Here is a 24,399-nt window from a genome sequence, read left to right on the forward strand (position 1 = left end):
CTGAAATTTTGTTTTGTTTATGGAGAGTGATATTTAGACAAATTTGTATAAAGATGATATTTAGACAAATTTGTATAAAGATTGGGTAGTGAAGGAGAAATTGTTGATGGTAGAGAAGGGGGCAAGGGGTGAGGAAGGGAGAAAGGATGAAATCCAGAGCTCAGGTTATGGTATGGAATTGGTCATTGATCAGGATGGGGATACGTCCTCTGTGCTGACAAGAAGAGCAGAGCAGATGCAGAGAATCTGGTAGACTTGATTATTTTTTTTAAAAAAGATTTATTTATTTTTATACAAGAACCAGGGTACAGGCCAGAGATGCGGGGGGTGAGAGGATTCACCAGAGACAAAGGTGGGGAACAGAACAGGCAGACTGACCAAAGTACACTGCTGAGGGGAGCGGCGGGCGAGACAGGAGAGATCTGCTGCCCCATGTGGGTAGCTCCCTGGCCCGCCGGGGATCAAACTCGTGCTGCAGAGGCTGTGGATAGCTTCATAGTGCAGTGCTTGACCCCTTGCGCCACCAGGGAGGCCCTAGACTTGATGTTATGAAGGTGAAGTAGTGAGTCAAAAGAATTGCCTTTTTTTTTTAAGTGAAGTATGAGGTAAAGTTCAGCTGAGAGTAGAGAAGGAATGGGAAGGTTCAAAGACAAAGAGACCCATACTCATCCCAAGCACAAGTTCTACTCAACATGTCTCCTAAATTATTCTTACTCCCATATTCTTTGTACCGTAATCTACATGTTAGAAAGGGGGGAACCATCTTTGAATTTTGTTCTAACCAACCCCAAACTTATCCATCAATATCCAGTCACCAAATCCTGCTGACTTAGCCAATCAAATATGAATTCATTTCTTCTCCATCTTGACTGCCACTGTCCTCATTCAAATCTTCATCATATCTCAACTGAATAATTAGAATGGTCTTCTGTTTTGTCCATCTATATGTTTGTTCCCTTTTAAAGGCATCCAGGGCCACCCTGGTGACGCAAGGGGTTAGTCTCAGCACTATCAAGCTATCACCAGCCACTGCAGCATGTGTTAGATTCCCAGCTAAGGAGGTGACCCACCTGGCACTGCAGACGTCTCCTGCCTCTCCCTCTGGTCCCCTCAGCAGTGTATTTCAGTTGATCTGCCTGTTCTGCTTCCCCGCCCTATCTCTGGGGAATCCTTTCACCTCCCCCTGCCTCCCACCGCCCCCCCCCCATACACACACACCTCTGGCCTACACCCCAGTTCTTGTATGCATAAATATATAAAAATAAATCTTAAAAATAAATAAATAAAAACTAAAAGCCATCCAAACCTATTCAAACCTATTGCTGCTTGAGTCTCCTGTTGGAATACCTGTCAGACCATCTCACTCTTGTGCTTTAAAACCATGCATTACCCTTGGGTATAAACTCTTGGACATGGATGACAAATTCCTTTATAATCTGACCTCTGTCACTTTCTTCAGCCTCATCTTCTGTACTCCATGACATGTACTTTATACTCATTGAATACTTCATAGTTTGTAATTTCCATAAGCTATGCTGTTCTTCATATCTCTGCCTCTCTTGCTTTTTTGTCCTGTCTAGAATGCTCCTCCCCAGAGGCATGTTTATAGATTGAAAGACTCACTATTGAAAGACTCAGTGAACATTATCAGATATCCAAACTTATTGTAAAGTAAAAGAAAGTAAGATAGTGTGATATTGGCCCAAATTTAGACCAGTAGAACAGTGGGCTGGATTAGAAAAATCCAGGAACAGAGCCATACATATAGAGTCATTTGTTTATGACAGTCTCCACTGCAGGTGGAAGTAAAAGAGGTATTTTCTTTTCTTTTTTTTATGATTTATTTATTTATACAAGAACAGGGGTACAGGTCAGAGGCACGGGAGGGTGAAAGAATTCACCAGAGACAGAGCTAGGAACAGAACAGGCAGATGGACCAAAGACACTGCTGAGAGGAGCAGCTGGCAAGGCAGACCTCTGCCGCATCATGTGGGTTTCTCCCTGGCCAGCAGGGAATCGAACCCAACTGCAGAGTCTGCGGACAGCCTCACAGCATGGCGCTCAACCTGCTGCACCACTGGGGAGGCCCAAAAGAGGTCTTTTCATTAACTGCTACTGGGACAACTTTATCATGTCTGGAAATAATAAAACCTGATCCTGACCTTACACCATACATAAAAAAATATTTTAAATGGATTTATAAACCTAAATTTGAAAAGTAAAATAGTAAAACTTATAGGCAAATACCTTTCATGATATTGGGATTAGTAAGCAGAGAGATCAGTAGCATTACACAAAAAACACTATCAAAGAAAAAGTAGGTAAATTGAACTTAACTAAAATTAACTAAAAATGCCACTGAGAATGAAATGAAATGAGAATGAAAAGGCAAGGCAAGTCCTGGGAGAAGATACTTGGAATACAGGCTTTGAATAAAGAACTATGTGGCATGCATAGAGGTGCTCTGCTAGATCCCCATTTTAGAGTGGTTCTTTTTTTAAGATTTATTTATTTATGCATACAAGAACTGAGGTACAGGCCAGAAGTGGGGATTTGGGGGGGAAGGATTCACCAGAGTCAGAGTGGGGAACAGAATAGGTGCATCTATTGAGATACACTGCTGAGTGGAGCAGTGGGTAAGACAGGAGAGGTCTGCTGCCCCATGTGGGTAGCTCCCTGGCCAGGGATCAAACTCATGCTGCAGTGGCTGGAGATAGCTTGATAACTGTATCTTTAACCCCTGTGCCACCAGGGAGGCCCCTTAGAGTGATTCTCTCTCAACTTTCAAACAAAGCCAAGTGTTTGCTTTGAAGCACTTGGCCAGTTATGAGCACAATGATGGTACAAGGTGATGCTCTCTGGCCAGTACCAGATGACACAAAGGGGGCAACCTTTGTGTCAGTGCTCCCCAGTGGGCTGATTGAGACTTTCCCAGAAATGTACCCCAGTCTGATTCTCTTCCTACCTAATTCTGCTTCCTTCCTCCTTTCTTTTCACAGGTGTTAGACCTTTATTTGAAGACTTTCTCTATTTCTTCTTTTTCTCCCCTTATATCTTTCACAGGTATTACCCCCAATAAATCTCTCACTCTGCTCATCTCATGTTGACATCACTCCCAGGGGACTCAACTGGTATTCTCATATCCAGTCTACAAATCAATAGGAAAAAGATAGCCCATCCAGTTTTATAATTGGGCAAAAGACTCAAATAGGCACTTTAAAAGAGGGATGACCGAATGACTGATAAGCAAATAAAAGGGGCCTCAGCACCTCTAGACATCAGGGAGATGTGTATAATAGACATAATGAAATATTGCTATACCTTCAACAGAACGACAAATTGAAAGGATGATACCAGATATAGAACAAATAAAATTCTGTTAATTTTTTTGTGGGAAATAAATTGGTACAACAATAAAGTAGTAGTATCTATAGTCATGTGTCATATAACAATAGTCCAGTCAACAGTGAACTTTATACATCCCAGTGGTCCCAATAGTCTATGTTAGACAGCCTAGGTGTGGAATAGACTCTATCATCTAGGTTTGTGTGATATTGACACAACAATGAAATCACCCAGAATCACATTAAAAATATCCCTATCATTACATGATGCATGACTGTACTGAAGGTAAAAAATTGGGTTGTTGGAAAAGTCATGACTATCTTTTCTATGTTTTCTATGTAAAAATGCATCATAACTTCTGACAACTCAGTATAAATACCCTATGACCCAGCAGTACTACTCTTGGATATAAATGGAACAGAAATAAGTGCTTATATCCACCAAAAGATGGATAAGAATGTTTCAGTTACTTCTATTCATATTACCCATCAAAAGGAAAACAACTCAAATATTCATCAATAGAATAAACTATAGTATATTCATACTATAGATTTCTCTGCAATAATGAAATAGAATATAGTGCCACACAATAGTGTAAATTAATCTAATAAACATGTGAAAAAACCTTGCACAAAGAGTACATACCTCTAAATCCACATTAAAAATTCAAAAATAGATTAATCATGTGATCAAGAACAAAATATTGGGTAACTTTGGGGGGTGGAAATTGATAAGAATTGGCCCTGGGTGCCTTTGAATTGCTAGAAACGTTCTGTATTTTGATCAGGGTTGTGGATGATAAAGACTCTCTTCTTGACCAAACTCTAATCAGGCTCTTTTCGCCCCCTTCCCGACTAGATCTCAGCCCTCACCTAAAACTGCAGCCTCTCAGCACAAATTATTCCCCACTTACCCCACCCCCAGTGCTTGCTCATGCACACACGTGAGCAAAGTCTAGCATCATTTCTATCCATTCTTAGAATGACTAAAGGTTAAATGCTTAGGTTTCTGCTTGGGAAAGTGCAAAGCTGCCAGAAGACTTTACTATTTACTCTAGTCAATACCTAAAGATTGGGCCCTTGTCTTTTGGTCTCTGGGAGGATAGGAGCCTAACTTCAGTAACAGGCAGTTAACAAACTTAGATGACCTGTTTACATCGACCAACACCCTTCCAACTTTTTGTAAATTTCCACTTCCCTAACTGCTAATTCCCCCTTCCCTATCCCCGCTCTCTTTGAAAATGCTTTGTCACTGCTGCACAAATCAAAGTTGAATTTAGTTTATGCTGGGACTCTCTTCACTATTTCAATAGTTACTGTGTAGAATCTCTGCCACTTTAGAGGTTTACCATTGACACAGTTACATATGTTTAAAAATTGAGCTATACTGGTATATAAAGACTTCTGCATTTCATGTATATTATAATTCAATTAAAAAAAAAACAAAACTTGAAAAAGATTTGAGAATACCTATTCCTGTTCAGTATTTCTGTGCTCACTACTTCCTCCTCACTTCCGAATACACACTTCTTCACTTGGCTCACTCCTACTCACTTTTTAAGACTCGGTTTACAGGAAGCATTTATAGATTTCCTTGGCCAGATTGTTCCTTCCCTGTGCAACATTATAACCAGCTTATCTATCATCCTAATTGCCACTCTGAATTACAGTTATCTGGTAATATGCCTGGCTTCCTCCCTAAACTATAAAATCCTTGAAAGCAAGAACTTCCTTATTCACAGTGCATGGCACATAGCAAATGTTCAGTATTTGCTGAATGAATTGTCCCAACTATATAGCTCAGGACCTTTTTTCCTGTAGCCTGGCTGGTTACTGAACATCCCACTGCGTCTGGCCTCCAGAGGGTGGTATGTCATACTCCTTTCATTTGGATAACTTCTGAGCCTATGTAGTGCCGCCATGATTGATTTATTTTGAAAATTTGTTGTAATTACATTTTTTCAGTTTGATGACTGTTTTTCATTTCATCAACAACGCAATCTCTTATGGAACAATTTTGCTTTTGATCTCTCACTTTCACTCTTTCATATTCTTCTGGAGTTATAGGCCCAGAACACATTCATTTATGATCCAACATGGTTTTTTTTTTTTTTTTAAGATTTATTTATTTATACAAGCACTGGGTACAGTCAGAAGTGCAGGAGGGTGAGAGAATTCACCAGAGCCAGAGCGGGGAGCAGAACAGGCAGACTGACGAAGTACACTGCTGAGGGGAGCAGAGGGCACGGCAGGAGAGGTCTGCGTGCCACGTGGGACCCTCACAGGCGGCCGAGGATCGAACTGGCGCTGCAGAAGCTGTGGAAATCTTCGCAGCCCAGCACTCACCACTGTGCCACCGGGGAGGCCCGATCCAACATGTTTTTTAAAGATGTAACTTCCTTGCATTAGAAGTTTATTCACTTGATTTTCAAATTTATGTAGTATGTTAGGGGATCTTAAAAGGAGTATTCAGGATTATTTTTCCTTTGCTGCTGAGCCTGGTATGATGATATACACTTGAAGGGGTGGGAACTGCTTATCCTGAAACATGTGTTGTAAACCAAATTACTTCAATAAAAATATTTTTAATTAATAAAATGAATAACTGAGTTTTTTAAAAAAAGGATGTAACGTCTTGATTATTGCATCAGTTAAAAAAAGATTTTAAATATTTAAGGCATAATCTCATCAGATCTGTTCCTATTTTTATAATTTATATCTGTAACATCCCCTTTACTATCTAGAAGTGAAATTCATAGATATAATCTAATTTACATGTATATTTTTTAAAAATAAAAATAATGTTCTAACAGCAATATCTTAGAGAAATAAAAAGAAAGACATTTATCAAAAAATAATACTGTAAGTGTATTTCGGTCAATCCGCCTGTTCTGTTCCCCATTCTGTCTCTGGTGAATTGTCTCACCTGCCCCGTACCTCTGGCCTGTATCTCATTTCTTGTATGCACAAATAAAAGTAAATCTTTAAAAAATAATAATACTGCATTTTGTAAATACTTGGTGTGATACAAGAGAGATTTGTGTGTGTGTGTTTGTGTATCTGCCCCAGTTCCTGGCACAGAGAAACTTAATCCCTTAGAATTTCCAGGGGGAAAGCAGTATATTTTGATCTAATAAGATGACTCTGGGAGGACTCCCAGATGGCTCCTGGATAAGGGCTGGTACATGTCATGATTAGAAGTTTAGAATTTTCAGCCTCACCACCCCATTCTCCAGAGAGGAGAGAGGGCCTGGGAATGGAGTTAATAATTGGTCATACTGGCCTCCTTGGTGGTGCAAGGGGTTAAGCAAGGCACTATGAAGCTATCTGCAGCCTCTGCAGCACGAGTTCAATCCCAGGCAGGCCAGGGAGCTACTCACACATGGTGCAGTAGATCTCTCCTGTCTTGCCCACTGTTTCCTTTAGCAGTGTATTTCAGTCAATCCACCTGTTCTGCTCCCCACTCAGTCTCTGGTGAATACTCTCACCCCTCTCCCCTGGACCTCTGGCCTACACTCCAGTTCTTGCATGCATAAATAAATAAATCTTAAAAAAACAAAACAACCCACCCATGCTTGTAATAACTTGGAAATAAGACCTTTGGTGCTGGATCCTCAGTGATCTAGCCAATAGCCCAAAGCAGGTGACTTCTGAGGTAAACTGACTATTTAGGGTTTGAGCTCCTGAAAAATGCTCTTCAACAAAATATGTATTTCCTTGGGCCTCCCCTGGAGGCGCAGCGGTTGAGCGCTGTGCTGCGAAGCTGCCAGCAGCCTCTGCAGCGCCGGTTCAATCCCTGGCCTCTGGTGAGGGTCCCACATGGCATGCAGACCTCTCCTGCCAGGCCTGCTGCTCCCCTCAGCAGTGTATTTCGTTAGTCTGCCTGTTCTGTTCCCCACTCTGGCTCTGGTGAATTCTCTCACCCTCCTGTGCTTCTGACTGTACCCAGTGCTTGTATAAACAAATAAATAAATCTTTAAAAAAAATTATATATTTCCTTAAAGTGGGCATTTAATTCTATCAATATTAAGTTAAGACATAGTATTTTAATTTTCACTTCCTGTACTATACTTGTGTGGGTACTGTTGCTCAAGACCACCTGGCAGATTCAGAAATAGCAAGGTGACTGCCTAGGCCAAAATGGAAGTTTACAACTTTGACAAGGCCCCTTGACCAAGAGTACAGGAAACAAAAGTCAACCAAACAGGAAGTAGAGTAGAATGGAGCAACCAGAAATATTTGGGTGTAGCCCAAGCATTAATCTAACTACAGAATATATAAATTTCAAGTAAATTATTGAGCTGAAAGCGTTCATCTGTAAATAATTAAAAAGGATCCTGAAAGGCAGTGGGGGGGGGGCAAGGAAGTAAAAGGAAGAGAGAAATGTTTCTTACTAGAGTAATTACTACATTAACCAAAGATTATCTTTTTATTGATAATGGCGGTTGAAAAGCCTTTCTGCAAATTCTTTGACCCTTCTCCATGAAGAAATGAATTCGGTGGCCTTCGTCTTTGAATCCGAGCTAAACCTTAGTGACTGGTGGACCAATAAAGTATGGCAGAAGTGATGTTATTTCACCCTCCAGGTTACGTCATCAAAGGTTGTGTAGATTCTACCTGTTTTGCCAGTCCCTGCATTATATTCATGAGCCACTGTGTAAATAAATAGCAGCACCACCCTGAGACCACCATGCCATGAGAAAGTACCAGCTAACCCATGGAGACAGACCTTGGGGAGAGACCCTACTGCATGAAGAAAAAGAGATGCCCAGCTCTCCAAGTGCCCACTCTTCCAGCTCCTGCCACCAACTTCAATCACATGACATATTCTAAGCCAGAACCACCCAATGGAGCCCCTCCTGAATTCCTGACCCACAGAAACCATGAGAGATAATAAAATGATTGTGGTTGTGTTAAGACAATGAGCCTTGGAATGGTAATGCAGCAACAGATAACTGGAACAATAGATGAGGTGATTTAAACGCTATGGTTCTTTAATTAAGGAAAGAACCCAAGGTCCCATTAGAAGTCATTACAACTAATTACTGTGATAAACAAGGTGAAGTGGGGGTTTCCAACAGAGCACCTGATAACAATAATAAAAGCAAATCATTAATTGGTAATACCAAGTAAAAATTTTTTTAAAATCTTGTTTTGAAAGGACTTCAGTTAATATGACATGTGTAAAGATTATGACATATTTCTCAAGGACACTTTGTATAAGTAATTTTTCTATTTCAGAGATTCACATTACCAATAAAATATGACATTTTGGACTGATATCTGACATGACACAACTCAGCAATTCAAAAGCTACTAACTAGAAGATGTAGGATCTCTGTGCACTGGGTACCAGTTTTCTGACCTTAGGACATCCTGTCATGTATTGTTTCTGTAAGGGAAAGCCGGGGACACTGTACATCCAGGACATATATTAGGACTTGGATTAAATTTCAGGACTTGGATTAAAATTAATACTTGAGGGCCTCCCCTGGTGGCGCAGCAGTTGAGCGCTGGGTTGCGAGGCTGCCCATAGCCTCTGCAGCGCCAGTTCAATCCCCGGCCGCTGACGAGGGTCCCACAAAAAAAAAAAAAAGAAACAACTTGAGTGTTAATTCTTGTTGTTTTAATGTATTGAAAAACATTAATACAAATTAAGATCAACCAAAACAAATGTAAAAAAGTGACAAGGGGGCCTCCGTGGTGGTGCAAGGTGTTAAGACACAGAACTGTGAAGCTATTCACAGCCTCTGTAGCATGAGTTCTATCCCTGCCCAAGTGACCCACACGGTACAGCAGACCTCTCCTGTCTCACCTTCTGCTCCCCTCAGCAGTGTATGTCAGTCAATCTGCCTGTTCTGCCCTCCACTCTGTCTCTGGTGAATCCTGTCACCCCCCGCATCTCTGGCCTGTACCTCAGTTCTTGTATGCATAAATAAATAAATCTTTAAAAAAAGAGGAATTTAAAAAAAAAAGAGAAGTGTACATGAAATGTACATGAAATGTCTAGAATAGACATGGGGACTGACTGCTAATGAATACAATTGGTATGAAATTTCTTTATGGGGCCTGCCCTGGTGGCGCAGTGGTTGAGCTCTAGGCTGCGAAGCTGCCCACAGCCTCTGCAGCGCAGGTTTGATCCCCGGCCACCAGCAAGGGTCCCATATGTCACGACAGACCTCTCCTGCCGTGCCCGCTGCTCCCCTTGGCAGAGCATTTCTTCATCAGTCTGCCTGTTCTGTTCCCCGCTCTGGCTCTTGTGAATTCTCTCACCTTCCTGCGCTTCTGACTGTACCCAGTGCTTGTATAAATAAATAAATAAATAAATAAATAAATAAATAAATAAATAAATAAATAAATCTTAAAAAAAAATTCTTTACCGGGTGCTGAAAATGATGTAAAATGTATAGTTTTTGAACTATATCTCAATAAAGCTGTTAGAAAAAAATGTAATGTGGGAAAGAAGTTTCTATAAAATGAGAGAAGGAAAAATCAAATCTCTTTATCATAATTAATATATTTTCACTAATGCTCAGAAGTCCCCTTGACTAAGTGAGATTATGCTGAGATTCCTCTAGGTCAGAGTTTAGCAAACATTTTTCTATAAGAGGCCAGATAGAAAATATTTTAGACTTTGCAGGCTAAAAGGCATAATCATGGCTATTCTGTAACTCAATAACACGAGATAAAACAGATTTCTGCACATCTTTAAATGATGAAATTAAAAATATAATAATTGAGTATCTTTTTTTGTAATACAGGTCTATTAATGAGAAGAACAGAATTCTTTTTTGAGGGGGAGATAGCATTTCACTTAAGTGAGGTTCAAAGTTAATGTTCCCTATCATCAAATTGATAGCAAATGTTCTGGGGAAAAATTGCATAGCTAGTGGGTCATATAAAAGCAAGCAGTGGGCTGGATTTGGTCAGTTTTCTAACCTCTGTTCTAGAGGACTAAATTCTTAGAGCTTCCATACAAAAGTACCACAAACTAGTTGCCTGACATTTATTATCTTATGGCTCTAGAAATCAGAAGTTGGAAATCAAGATACCACAGGGCCATGTTCCATGAAACAGTCTAGGGGAGGAGACTTTTTTTTTCTTCTTTTAGCTGCTGGTCACCTTGGTGTTTCTTGGTTTGTGACATCACTCCAATTTCTCTCCTCATATAGATGTCTTCTCTCTGCATCTATGCCTGTGTTTCTTTTTTTCTTTTTCTTGTTTTTTTTAAAAGATTTATTTATTTATGTATACAAGAACTGGGGTACATGCCAGAAGTGTGGGGGAGGGGTGAGAGGATTCACCAGAGACGCCGTGGGGAACAGAACAGGCAGATTGACTAAAATACACTGCTGAGGGGAGCAGCGGGCGAGACAGGAGAGGTCTGCTGCGCCTTGTGGACAGCTCCCTGGCCGGGGATTGAACTTGTGCTGCAGTGGCTACAGATAGCTTCATAGGTTGTGTCTTAACCCCTGTGCCACCAAGGAGGCCCCTGTTTCTTCCTTTCTTATAAGGATACCGTCATACCCTAATTCAACATTACTTCATCTGAGCAAAATACATTTGCAATGACCCTATTTCTAAATAAGATCAAATTCATTAGGCAGATTTAATGAATGAAGTTAGGACTGGAAAACATACTTTTGGGGTACATAATTCAACCCACAACAGCAATGGACTAGGGCAGAGAGCCCCAAAGTGTCCGTGGGCCAAAACTGTCCTTATTATAGACCTCTTAGAACATACTGAGGCTACTGACCACCAGATTTAGCTCAGGTTTCATCCCAGGGAACACTTGAAAATGTGGAGCAAATAGAAAGTACCACCCTTCGTAGTTCCCATAACTCCAATTTCTTGGACACTTACTTTTTGTTGTTTTAACAAAAAGTCAGATCAGTGCTTTCATCTAAGAATGACATTTTTGGGGCCTCCTTGGTGGCACAAGGGGTTAAGTCTCAACACTATGAAGCAATCCGCAGCCACTGCAGCACGAGTTTGATCCCTGGCCAGGGATCCACATGGCACAGCAGACCTCTCCTGTCTTGCCTGCTGTTTCCCTTAACAGTGCATTTCAGTCAATCTGCCTGTTCTGCTCTCCACTCTGTCTCTAGTGAATCCTCTCACACCCCGCATCTCTGGCCTGCACCCCAGCTCTAATACGCATAAATAAATAAGTCTTTAAAAAAAAAGAATATGTGATTTATTATTAGAACAGGAGGACTGGATTCTAGCCCTTTTATACTAGAACGAATGTTTCTTAACTGTCTTAGGCATCCTGAAAACTTCATGATAGATTTGATGTTCTAGAAAGTGGGCTAATTTTTGTCTTTATAGTTTGTTTTCACTTTAAAAAGCTGTTATAGTGGTCAAAGTAAAAGTTATTGGTGATTTGTATCACTGTTGTAACAGTGATGGTGGAGAGAAGTGGATGCATTCACTATCCATGGATGATAATCTATAGTATTTGAAAATATGTATAAGGTGAACAAAAAGTTGTCAACAATGACTTTCACATTTTTTTTGTGTGATCAGGTAGGTGGAAAGTGATACATTTGAATGAAATAAGGAACACTGGAAGAGTTTTAGGGGTAGAAAGAGGAAGATCCTAGATTTAGTATGAATAGGTTTGATTTGGCAACTTGTGAATGACAATGTTTGCTTATATGACTATGAAGCTGGAAACCTAAGGCCTGGCCTCCCTGGTGGTGCAGGGGTTCAAGTCTCTAGCACTACTATGCTATTGGCAGCCACTACAGCATGAGTTTCATCCAAGGCCAGGGAGCTAACCCACATGGCGTAGCAGACCTCTCCTGTCTCACCCAGTGCTCCCCTCAGCAGTGCATTTCAGTGGATCTTTCCTGTTCTGCTCCTCACTCTGTCTCCACATCCCCGAGACACCTCTGGCCTACACCACAGTTCTTGTATGCAAAAATAGATTAAAACAAAATATTTAAATAAAAAAAAACAAATAAACAAACAAACCTGGAGACATAAATATGAGAGTTTATTGGGATTCAAAAGGACCAGTGAATAATGTCCTGTTTTCTGAGTTTAGAACCAAATGAAACGGATCTTAGGGCCTGAAAATTCAACTTTATTGGTTAAACTGGATTGTAGAATACTGCTCTTGATCTGTAGACAAAATTGGGCTTTTTAATGTCTTCCCTGAATTTAACCTATTGGCCCTCAACTGAAAACCTTTCTATTTCAGAAACAGAACCTGGCCCAAACAAACTGTCCCGTAGGAGAGTGTTCTGAGTACCTGCTGCAGGAGGTACAGATTGAGAGGGAAGAGAGGAGAGGAGAAAAGAGAGAGAGACACCCAAGCTATCTGTGAGTCACTCCCTCTGGGAGAACTGAGTGTTTTAGCATGAAACACAGTATACTCCAAGAGGTAATTGAAGGGAATTTAGCAAAAGGATTACTTGCAAAGGTGTGGTGTAGGCAAGATTAAAGATAACAATAAGGTAGGTAGAAGCATCCAGGAACCACATACTGGGAAGTTCTGTTAGGGATAAAAGGAGGGAACTCTTACCAGAACTCCATGAGTGCCATAGCCCCAGGTAGAGGCCCTGCCTAACAGGAATGTAGCAGTGGACAGGAGCCATTGCCAAAACCATGACTGGGGCCATGAGGGATTAACAAGTTTCCCACTTGTTCTTCTCCCTTTAGAAGTCCATTTGAAGCCAGAAGACTGTGATGACTTGGCAATGCAATCTGTAGCAGTCCAGGCATAGAACAGGGCAGAAAAAAGTTTGAGGAATGGACAATCAGAATAACCAGTATTCAGTAAGGACTGGAGAGAGGCCAAGTGGTGTCACTTGATTTATTTATGCATGCAAGAACTGGGGTCAGACCACAGGTGGTGGTGGGGGGGGGTGAGAGGATTCGCCAGAGACAGAGTGGGGAGCAGAACAGGCAGATCTACTGAAATACACTGCCGAGGGGAGCAGCAGGTGAGACAGGAGCGGTCTGCTGTGCCATGTGGGTCACCTCCCTGGCCCTGGATCAAACCCGTGCTGCAGTAGCTGCAGATAGCTTCACAGTGTTGCATCTTAACCACTTGCGCCACCAGGGAGGCCCAGTATTACACTGACTCTAATAGGCAAACAAATTTTTTTTTTTTGGGCATTTTAACCTATTTGATACTGGGAGTCATTACAACCATATCAGCCAGGCACTGTTGTGATGTATATGCTGTTGCACAGTGTGTGCACCAAAACTGGCAGAATCAGTGTCAGCACCTTGGAAGAAAACCCAGCAGACAGAGCAGAGTGTTAGAAACACTCCATCACCAGAGCTCTTTTCTTTTCTTTTCTTTTAAGATTTATTTATTTATACATACAAGAAGTGGGGCACAGGCCAGAGGTATGCGTGTGGGAGTGGGGGTGTGTGTGAGAGGATTCACCAGAAACAGAATGGGGACCAAAACAGGCAGATTGACTGAAATACACTGCTGAGGGGAGCAGCTGGCCAGACAGGAGAGGTCTGCTGTGCCATGTGGGTAGCTCCCTGGCCTGCTGGGGATCTAACTGCAGAGACTGCGGATAGCTTCACAGTGCTGTGCTTAACCCATTGCACCACAAGGGAGGCCCACCAGAGCTCTTAATGACATAGAGGATGACACTATCTGAGATCACACAAACCACTGAGTTAAAAAGTGGTTCCACCATAGAGATAGGAGGTAGATTAGTGGTTGTAGGCGTGTGGAGAGTGGAAGGAGTGGAATGGGGAGTGACTGCTAACAAAGAAAGGGTTTCTTTTGGGGGTGGTGGAAGTGTTCTGGAAACGATAATGGTGACATTTGCATAATTGTAGATTTATCATTGCATCACGCACTTTAAAAAGGGTGAATTTTATGACATATGAAGGATATCTCAATTTTCACAAAATGATTCAGAACATTGAGAAGTTGGGTAATGGACACATGAAACTGAACAATTTTTACAACTTATTATGCAACTAAAATTATTTCAAAATAAATTTTTGAAAATTTGAAAAAATGCCTTTGGGAATACCATCCAAAATGAAGGCAAAAAAAAAAAAAATCTGCATTCAGGGCCTCCATGGTGGCGCAATGGACTAAGTCTCAGTGCAGTGAAGCTATCAGCAGCCACTGTAGCAGGAGTTCCATCCCTGGCCAGGGAGCTACCACATTGCACAGCAGACCTCTCCTGTCTTGCCCCCTGCTCCCCTCAGCAGAGTATTTCAGCCTATCCGCCTGTTCTGCTCCCTATTCTGTCTCCTGGTGAATCCTCTCACCCCAAGTACCTCTGGCCTATACCTCAGTCCTTGGATGCATAAATAAAATTGAAAAAAAAAATCTGTATTCAGAGTAATTTATAGATTTGTGTGAACTATCTCCTAAGAGGAAAAGGTAAAATGATGTTCTGTAAAAGATCTTTTCATTCTTGAAAACAAATGTGATTCAGAATAATTGAATTTTGAACAGAAAGAACTTCTAAGAATACTTCAAGTTATTTTCCTTTTTGTATATGTATAAGTACAACATATGATAAAAATCTATCAAAGGAAGTTTAAGAGAGCTTGTTAAGTATAAAATAAACATTGTCAAAGTTAGTTGACAGTTTCTCCTTTCTTTTTTGTTATTATTTTTATTTGTTTATGCATACAAGAACTGGGGTGTAGGCCAGAGGTGCGGGAGGGTGAGAGGATTCACTAGACACAGAGTGGGGAGCAGAACAGGTGGATCTACTGAAATACACTGCTGAGATGAGCAGTGGGTGAGACAGGAGAGGTTTCTGCTGCATCATGCGGATTAGCTCCCTGGCCAGGTATTGAACTCAGGCCGCAGTGGCTAGTGATAGCTTGATAGCACTGAGACTTTAACCCCTGTGCCACCAGGGAGGACCCAGTTTCTCCTCTCTTGGTAGCGTGTTAAATGCTATAAAATACTGTATTATATTCCTAGGAGGAATGAAATCTCCAAATTAAATCTCTATGCTTGTCTAGAATAAAGACGGCAGATACTTAAGTCCATGTTGTTGCCCACACAAACTCACACTGTTTAGCCTCAGCCCAGGGGCCTCACTCACAATGCCTTGGGAAAATGGGGTTCCTCAGCAGCTGACACCAAAATTTCTTCTATGTTCCACTTTTCAAGTCCAAAGAATTAACAGGACATGGAAGATTTTTACCCTACAACCAGCCACATATCCAGAAACTTAGGAAAGATGAGCAAATCTGTTTGCCCTACAGGAAGGTGAGTAGATTTAGACTTGTGTGTCATTGCTGAGTATTGGCTGTGAACTGTAGAAACCAGTTCTGCTTATTTAAGCAGAGGGAATTGACCTACAGTTCTTCGGGAACTTGGAAGAGGGAAGACTGAAAAAACCTGTCTTGGAGCTGTGCCTATGAACTGGTCCCATTGTCAGCAGCTGGGCCGTGGAGCCCTGTCACGGGGCATTCCTGAGTCCTGATTCAGAGTCTAGGATGGGTGCATCTCACGGGTGGCTCCTAACCATGTGGCTAGAATCTTGTCTATGGTTATAAAAGAACCTGGGGAAGTGAGTGACATTTTCTGCTCTGTACGATGAGATAGACTATCTCCCCCAAGATTTTAAGGAGGTGAAAGAAGTTCGGAGGATAGGCAGCCAAAAATCATGACAAATGTTTACTTCAAACAAAATAAGCTTCAGGAATTCCGAAACATATAAGTATTATGGTAGCCTGGAAGAACCTAGGTGAGGACTGGCAGTATATGAAGGAACAAGGGAAGACTCAGAAAGCATGAGAGTACAGCTTGTTGGCATCAGCTTTATCTGAAGGACTCTCAGTGTGTGTGTCAGTTTTCTAGAATTTTTTTTTTCCCAAAGATTTATTTATACATGCAAGAGCTGGGATGCAGGCCAGAGATGCTGGGGCGGGGATGAGAGGATTCACCAGAGACAGAGTGGGGAGCAGAACAGGCAGACAGACTGAAATACACTGCTAAGGGGAGCAGAAGGAGAGACAGGAGAGGTCTGCTGCTCCATGTAGGCAGCTCCCTGGCTGGCTAGGGATCAAACTCGTGCTGCAGAGGCTGCAGACAGCTTCACAGGCTGCATCTTAACCCCTTGTGCTACCAGGGAGGCCCCACTTTTTCATCTTTATGTGCCTTTCCTAAAAGTTCCCCTACAAAACTTTCCTGGGTATGGTCCTTCAAGGCATGTTCCAAGCCTGCATTCTCTACTGTCATAATTGAGCCGTCTATGTTCATTTTCCCAGACCTCCCCTCTCAAATCTGGCCACAGTTGCGTGACTACCTGGTGTGACTGTCATAGTCTTTAAAGGGTGATTCCCCAATTAAACTTATTGTTGACTCCCTCTCTGACCTTTTAAGAGGGCACTTCTCAAAAGCTTCCTAGAACTGCACTCCCTGGTTGGGGGTGGCGGGGTACAGATAATCCAGTCTGTTCTCTAAAATATCACCCCTGTGAAAGATTTTTGGATCTCAGTCACCCTCTCTTGTTTAGTAATAGTCAAGGGTTATTACTAAGAGTTTCTTATACCTTCCTTGAGAGCAGTCAGATCTGGGCATATTCCCTGTCATCTTTCATGTGGGTCTAGCCTGGCTTCCATGAGCAAATCCCGTCTCTGAAGGACGTCCTTCTTTCCACATGGCAGTGGTGGTAAGGCCCAATACTGTATAGTCAGAATGGACTCCGACTGCAAACCCCATGGTGTGTCCCTAACTGAGTCCCAGGGTTTCCCTGTTAAAACCACACTACCCCCAATTCTCCATCACCACCCTGGTTCCCTTATTTATATTTCTCTCTCTAGTCTTTCATTCTGACTTCAAGATCAAAGTTTTGTTAATGAAAACTTGTTCATAACACATATTAGAGAAAGGTAAGACAGGTTCTTTATTCAGGAACCACTGCGGTAGGTGTAGGGATCCTTGCAATGGAGTTTTCAAGTAAGGGAGATATTGGACTCAACTCTCAATACAACAAGGAAAATAGGAGCTTATAGCCAAGGAGCAGTTTTGGGGGTCAGTAGGTGGAGAGTTACTAAGAGGAAGCAAGAGGGGTAAGGGATAATTTGGTCTGAACAGGATTCGTGCTTAGAGTATGCCAAGATGACATGGTAGCCCTTGGGGGATGGTGGAAGATGAAGAATTCAGTCAGGTATCAGGGGTGGACAGTTTGCAAGGGTGGGCCATCCTGGCTAAACTGGCTTAGCAAGATTCTTGCTAAAATTGGACAATGCAGACTGTTTACAATAGCTAAGCTTTTGGAAACAACCCAAATGCCCAAAAATAGATGACTGGATCAAGAAGATGTGGTACATATACACCAAGGAATATTACTCAGCATTCAAAAAAGATAAACACATGCAATTTGCAGCAACATGGATGGCGCTGGAAGGGATCATGCTCAGCGAAATAAGCCAGAAAGAAAAAGAAAAATACCGGATGGTCTCACTCATAGCAGGAATCTAGAAAACTTAAATAAGGGACCAGGAAAATGAATAACTATAAGAAAGTGAAAATCAAAATCAACAAAAAACTATGAACCAGAGACACTTTATGGGGGGTGGGGGGTGGGGAGGGGAGGGCTTGGGGTCAAAATAAGGGGGTTGCAATTGTATAGGGAATATAAAAATAAAATTTATTTTAAAAAATAAAATAAAATAAAATATACAAAAGTAAAAAAAATAAAAAACTTTACAATAAAAAAAAGATCATTTAGCAAACCATGTATCTTTAAGTTTTACTATGTGAAACTTAAAGGAAAAACTGTGTTTGTTAGGATACAAAGTCTAGGTCAAAAGTTACTGTCTTAGGTGTGTACATTATCCTGTTGATGAGAATAGAATATTCTCCTACTTGAATAAATTGTACTTTATATCCACTGTCAAAGTTTATACATTTACTCCACAGTAGTCTCCATTAGTTTAAACTTGTGGCTATTATTTTGTCTTAAATTTGTGTGCCATAGGTAATAAATGTGTTTTTTAATTAGTCTACTAAAAAAAATAAAATAAAATTGGACAATGCAGAGACGTTCACTGAAGCCCAAATGTCAGTGCCTTGTTGAGAGTTCATAGGAGCATGGCATGATTCTGCTCTAGTAGAGAATCTTTGTCAGTTTGTAAACCAATTCAGCTCCTCCTTGATTTCTAGAGATAATATGTTCCTGGCACAGAACTTCTACTATTCCTTCCTAGCCTTTGGTTTTACTAATATTTTCCTTAAGGTCTGCCATCTCTTATTTGTTCATTAATGAAAAGTCACCGCCCTCTGCTACTATACCTCCAAATCTGAGTCTCTGATCAAAGCTATGGTCAGACTTCAATAAAAAATTTAGAGAGGAATTTGATTCATGTAGTTGTGGTAGTTTTATTTTTTTTTAAAGATTTATTTATTTATGCATACAAGAGCTGGGGTACAGGCCCCAGAGATACAGGGGGTGAGAGGATTCACCAGAGACAGAGCGGGGAGCAGAATAGGCAGAGTGAGTGAAATACACTGCTGAGGGGAGCAGCGGGCGAGACAGGAAAGGTCTGCTGTGCCATGTGGGTTGCTCCCTGGCAGACCAGGAATTGAACTCATGCTGCAGAGGCTGTGGATTGCTTCATAGTGTGGTGCTTAACCCTTGCGCCACCAGGGAGGCCCAATGTCATTGTAGTAGTTTTAGAAGGCTGTAGGTAAGTCATAAGGAATCAAGAAGTTATTTCCACCAAAGTTCTGCCCTTGGCCCTAAAACTGGATTCAATTCAACATAACAAGGAAGAGAATTTGAGGCAATTGTTTAATGCACTTAAAGCTAGAACTTCACATGCTAACATAGTCTAATCTAGTGGTTCTCAGGTGTTCCCAAGACCAGCAACATTGTCTTCACCTGGAAACTTATTGGAACAGCTAGTTCATCATTCTTGTCCCTTACCTACTGAAGCATGAGGTGGAACCCCAGAAAACTCTTTCAAGAAACTTACTAGGTGATTCTTACAAATGCTGACATTTGAGAATCACCGCTCTCACCCAGGTAGAGCTTAGTTCCCTTTGCAGGAAGTTCCATATGAAGCTCAGCTTCCTGTGGGCTGTTCCTGCCTATGAACATGGTAGGGACAGCAAGAAATTTTCCCAATCACTAATGCCTAAGGAATTTGTTCACTGAAGCCCTGCATGTTTTAAATGCAACTCTAAAGACTCATCTAAGTAGGGCTCACCTAGTTAGATTTGCAAATTGAAACAGATTGTACAACTTGGGCACAGGGAGGTTAAAAAGCCTGCGTTTACTGAGCCCCTGTGGCACTAATTTCATTAAACTGCTGTATCTTAAAACAGTCAAGGATCTAGAAGCTCTGTGCTTACTAAAATACTGACATCTCCTGTTCCAGCCACACCTTTTCTCTGGATATATCTTAAATCTTCAAAGCTCTGTCATTGTGTCTGTTCCTTAAACTTTTTTGTTTTGTGGGCCATGTATAGTTTTTGGGAGTGGGGAGAAAACAAATTAATCTTCCCCTTGTTCCCCCCTCCCACTCTGAGATCAGAGCCAATTGAGAAGTAGGACCAGATCACTGCTAGGGATTAATGTGTCAACTTTTTTGCCGATAAAGTTGAATGGGAAAATGCAGGTGGGACTCTACAGACACCATCAGGTTTCCTCATAACTCCCCTTTGAATTGAACTTCCCCAGCCCAGTTACAATCTCCTGGCAGAGATAGAGTCAGGTCTGGTGAGGGACCAGGTCCAACCATGAGGTCACTAGAGCAATGCAGCCTCCTTCCACCATCTAATCCACTCATTTTTTTTTTTTTTAAGATTTATTTATTTATGTATACAAGAACTGGGATACAGGCCAGAGGGGCAGGGAGGTGAGAGGATTCACCAGAGACACAGTGGGGAACAGAACAAGTGGACTGAGTGAAATACACTGCTGAGGGGAGCAGCAGGCGAGACAAGAGAGGTCTGCTGCACCATGTGGGTAGCTCCCTGGTTGGGGATCAAACTCGTGCTGCAGAGGCTGCAGATAGCTTCACAGTGCTGTGCTTAACCCCTTGCGCCACCAGGGAGGCTCCACTCATATACTTTAGAGAACAGTGATAAGCGTTGAGAAGCACAGGAGAGGTGCTCAAGCACCAGGGGGCCAAGCCTTTGGGTAGTCACTGGGGGATGCCCAGGAGGGAGATTTTTAAGGATGAGAGAGGCCAAAGCTTGTTTATAAACTGCTGGGAAAGGAAGTGGCATGTGCTTGTGGCGGTGGTGGCAGGGTCAGTAGCTGGTGCTTCACTCAGCCAGGCAAGGCACCTGGGTGCTGGGGTCTGTCTGTCTGGAGCAACTTTTCCTAACTTGCACAGAGATGCAATATGAGCTAACAGCAGTCCTGGATGGGAAGATGCTGGTACACAGGAGCCATAAACTATTGTACCCTACAAAACCAGGTGTAGTCCTGCAAAACCGAGACTAGAAGCGGAAGGCTTTTGCCTCCAGATTCATATAGCTCCAAACCCACCTTAGGGCAGAAATAATAAAGGTGCTGCTTTACCTCGAGTTTACCTATATTTTAGGCAGTTGCTAATTATTTTAACACCGTGTATTCAGATCCTGATCTGAAAAGATAATCAGGGTTCAATGGGCTTAACCATACTTTGGTGATGACCCTTTAGTTGCCCAGGCACACACTTTAGATTAACAGTGCGAGGGGCTACAGAGGTAACAGACCAACCTTTGATTCTCAGCACGGGAGAGTGTCTGATGATCTGGTGGCCTCTCCCTTTCCGCTGATGGTCTCTCCCTTTATCTAATGAGTTTCAGAGCCCATAGTTGCTAAGGGCTAACCTTCATACACAGTTTTTTTCTTTTTTTACAATATCTTATTTTTTCACCAATAAATCATTTTCAACTATAATACTGTAGAAATGATACCATCAGAAATTTTCAGTGATAAGCTTCTCCTTGCTAGTACCAAATGTTTCAATTTCTTAAACCAAATATCATATGGCTACATATTTAGAAAACTGAAATAAGTAGAAGTGGAAGAGCATATTTGGCAATTTTGTTGAGGATCTCATAGCTCTCTTGGTATTTGTTTTCCTTAGTATTTTTGTTGTCCTACAATAGAAACCAAATTCCATAAATAAGCACATGGTACTACAAAGGTACATTTAGTTTATATTAAAATTAAGTCTGACATTGAGGAAAAAATTAGGATTGATTCTAAAAGTTTATTTTAAGTTGGCTTCAGAATAATGTAGATATTATTTTTTCTTTAAGCACATACACATGCATACACAATCCTATCAATGTTGGTTATGCAAATAAAAAATACATATACAATGTGTGTGTCTGTCTCAATAATGATTATACAAAGAAAAGAGACACACATTTTAGATAATTCACTGAGTTGCATGCTTATGATTTGAGTGTTTTTGTTTATGTGTTCTAAAAAATTTATTCATTTTAATATTTTTATTGCAGTAACACTGCATTGTAACATATAACATTATTTCAGGTGTGCATCCTTGAAAATCAGCATGTGCATATATTACATTAAGTTTACCTCTTAAAGTCCAATTCTATCAAAAGAACATACCATTGCTCTCTTTGTCCTGATTTGCATTGTCCTGCCTTCCCCCTTCCCTATTGGTAACCTCTAATTTATCTCATAGACTGAATATTTATTTTTGTTCTATTTTGTTCATCTGTTTGTTTTCTATAATACATGAAATCATAGAGTCTTTCTCTGTCTGGCTAATTTCACTAAGAATAATACCCTCTAGGTTATCCATGCTGTTATATATATGACAAGATTTTATCTTTTTTATAACTGAATAATATTCCATCATGTATCTACACCACATCTTCTTTATCTATTTGCCTATCAATAGGGACTTTGATTGTTTCCAACTCTTGGATATAGTAAATATGGCTACAATAAATGGCTAACAGGCATATGAAAAAATGTTCAACATCACTTATTATCAGGGAAATGCAAATCAAAACCAAAATGAGATACCACCTCACACCTGTGAGGATGGCCCATATTTAAAACACCAGAAAAAACTAATACTGGCAAGGATGTGGTGAGCATTTGTTGGTGGGAATATAAACTGGCCCAGCCACTATGGAAAGCTGCAGAGATTCCTCAGAATGCAAAAAAATGGATCTACCGTATGATCCAGCAATTCCATTCCTAAGAACCTACAAAAACACTAATTTGGAAGGAAATACACTTCTATGTTTACTGCAGCACTATTTACAAAAGCTAAGATATGGAAACAAACTAAATGCCCCAAAATAGATAAATGGATCAAGAAGATGTGGTATGCATACACAATGAATACTACTCAGTGATCAAAAAAGATAAAACCATGACATTTGCAGCAACATGGATGGAACTAGAAGGCAAAGTAAGTTAGAGGAAAAAGATAAGTATTGGATAGTTTCATTTATATGTAGAATATAGAGAAACAGAACAAAGGGTCAGGAGAAAGACAAAACTTCCAAGCTGGACCATAGATCTGAGGATTACAGTAGGGAAAGGGGAGGGAAAGGAGTCATAACAGCGGAGGGAAGAGCACAGGGACTGTGGTGATGGTTCACTGGTGCTATTTGTGGGAGAAATTATGGGGACTACATCAGAGAGGTGAAATCAAATGCTGCCCCAAAATTAACAATAATGTAAGAAAATAAATTAAAAATAAGGATGCAACAAACATGGGAGTGTGTATATCTCTTCAAATTAGTGTTTTTGTGTGTATTTTACTTAAATTTAAAAAACTAGTTCTCACCACACACCAATTAAATGAGAGTCCCAGGGTATAAGGCCCTGGTGTGGGCATTTTCAGGAATACAACCAGGGTGGCGGACTCTGCCTTGTGCCTTGCTGGAGCCGTTCTCTCCAAGAAGGAAGACATGATGTCTTGTGTCTGGGCGCTGAGTGAGTGAGCCTCAGAGCGCTGGGGAGGACAGAGATGTCTGGTGGAGAGAAGGTTTTGATTTGCATTTCCCTGATAATAAGTGATGTTGAACATTTTTGCATGCATGGCCAACAGCAGGACTGGCCTGGATGCTCTCACCTCTCAGGGTACTCAGCCAGGGGCCCTGCTTGAAGATCAACTGCCTTCAGGGACTGCCTGCAACAACCTCCCTTTAAAAGGTGATGCTTGAATTTAACTTCAACTTCATTATTCAAAATAGTTGCCGCAACCTTTAGTTCTTTTTATTTACTTGGCCCATGGTGGAGATTTTGCCTGATTATTTGTATGTTTGTTTCACTTAGTGACTAGATGTTGTTGTTTGAATTCTTGTCTGTCTGCCTTTGAATATATTGCTTTTTAGTCCACAAACTCTACAACCACATCCGATGGCTATGCCAGGAGGTTTGGGTGGGTTTTGTAACTCTTGTCCCACATGTGAAGAACAAGCAAATTCTCAGTGCACTGCACTCCTAATCTTTCCTAATAAAGTCTTCAACTTTATCCAATTGAGAAAAGGACTATAAACAATGAAAAATTTGATCACTACTTTGATTTTTAGAAACAGAAAACATTTATGGCCAAGCCATGTAGCTTGATTGAGATGCTACACTGTAAAATTTTTTCCTACAGAGGCTTTATCCAGAAAAAGCTCTAAAATTCAACCTAAATAACATTTTAACAGGACTGTAGCTTCTTTCACTTAAAAAAAAAAAAGTCTTGGCCTCCGATGGCTCAAGGGGTTAAGTCTCAGCTCTATGAAGCTATCCACAGCCACTGCAGCAGAGTTGGGGCTAGGGAGCTAACCCACATGGCGCAGCAGACTTCTGTCTTGCCTTCTGCTCCCCTCAGCAGTGTATTTCAGTCAATGGGTCTGTTCTGCTCCCTACTCTGTCTCTCTCTGGTGAATCCTTTCTCCACCCACCTCCCCCAACCTCTGGCCTGTACCCAGGCTCTTGTGTGCATAAATAAATATTTTTTTAAAAAAAGAAGTAAACTTTTTTTTGCTCCAAGCTCAAAGCAAAATATATAGATTTTTATATATGGGCATTGAAACAGAATGCATAAATACATTTTCAGATGCAAAAATGTTCTTATAACTTATATTTTCTGAGGGAAAATCTGAAAA

This window comes from Talpa europaea, assembly GCF_964194135.1.
Source record: "Talpa europaea genome assembly, chromosome: 6".
Taxonomy (NCBI): domain Eukaryota; kingdom Metazoa; phylum Chordata; class Mammalia; order Eulipotyphla; family Talpidae; genus Talpa; species Talpa europaea.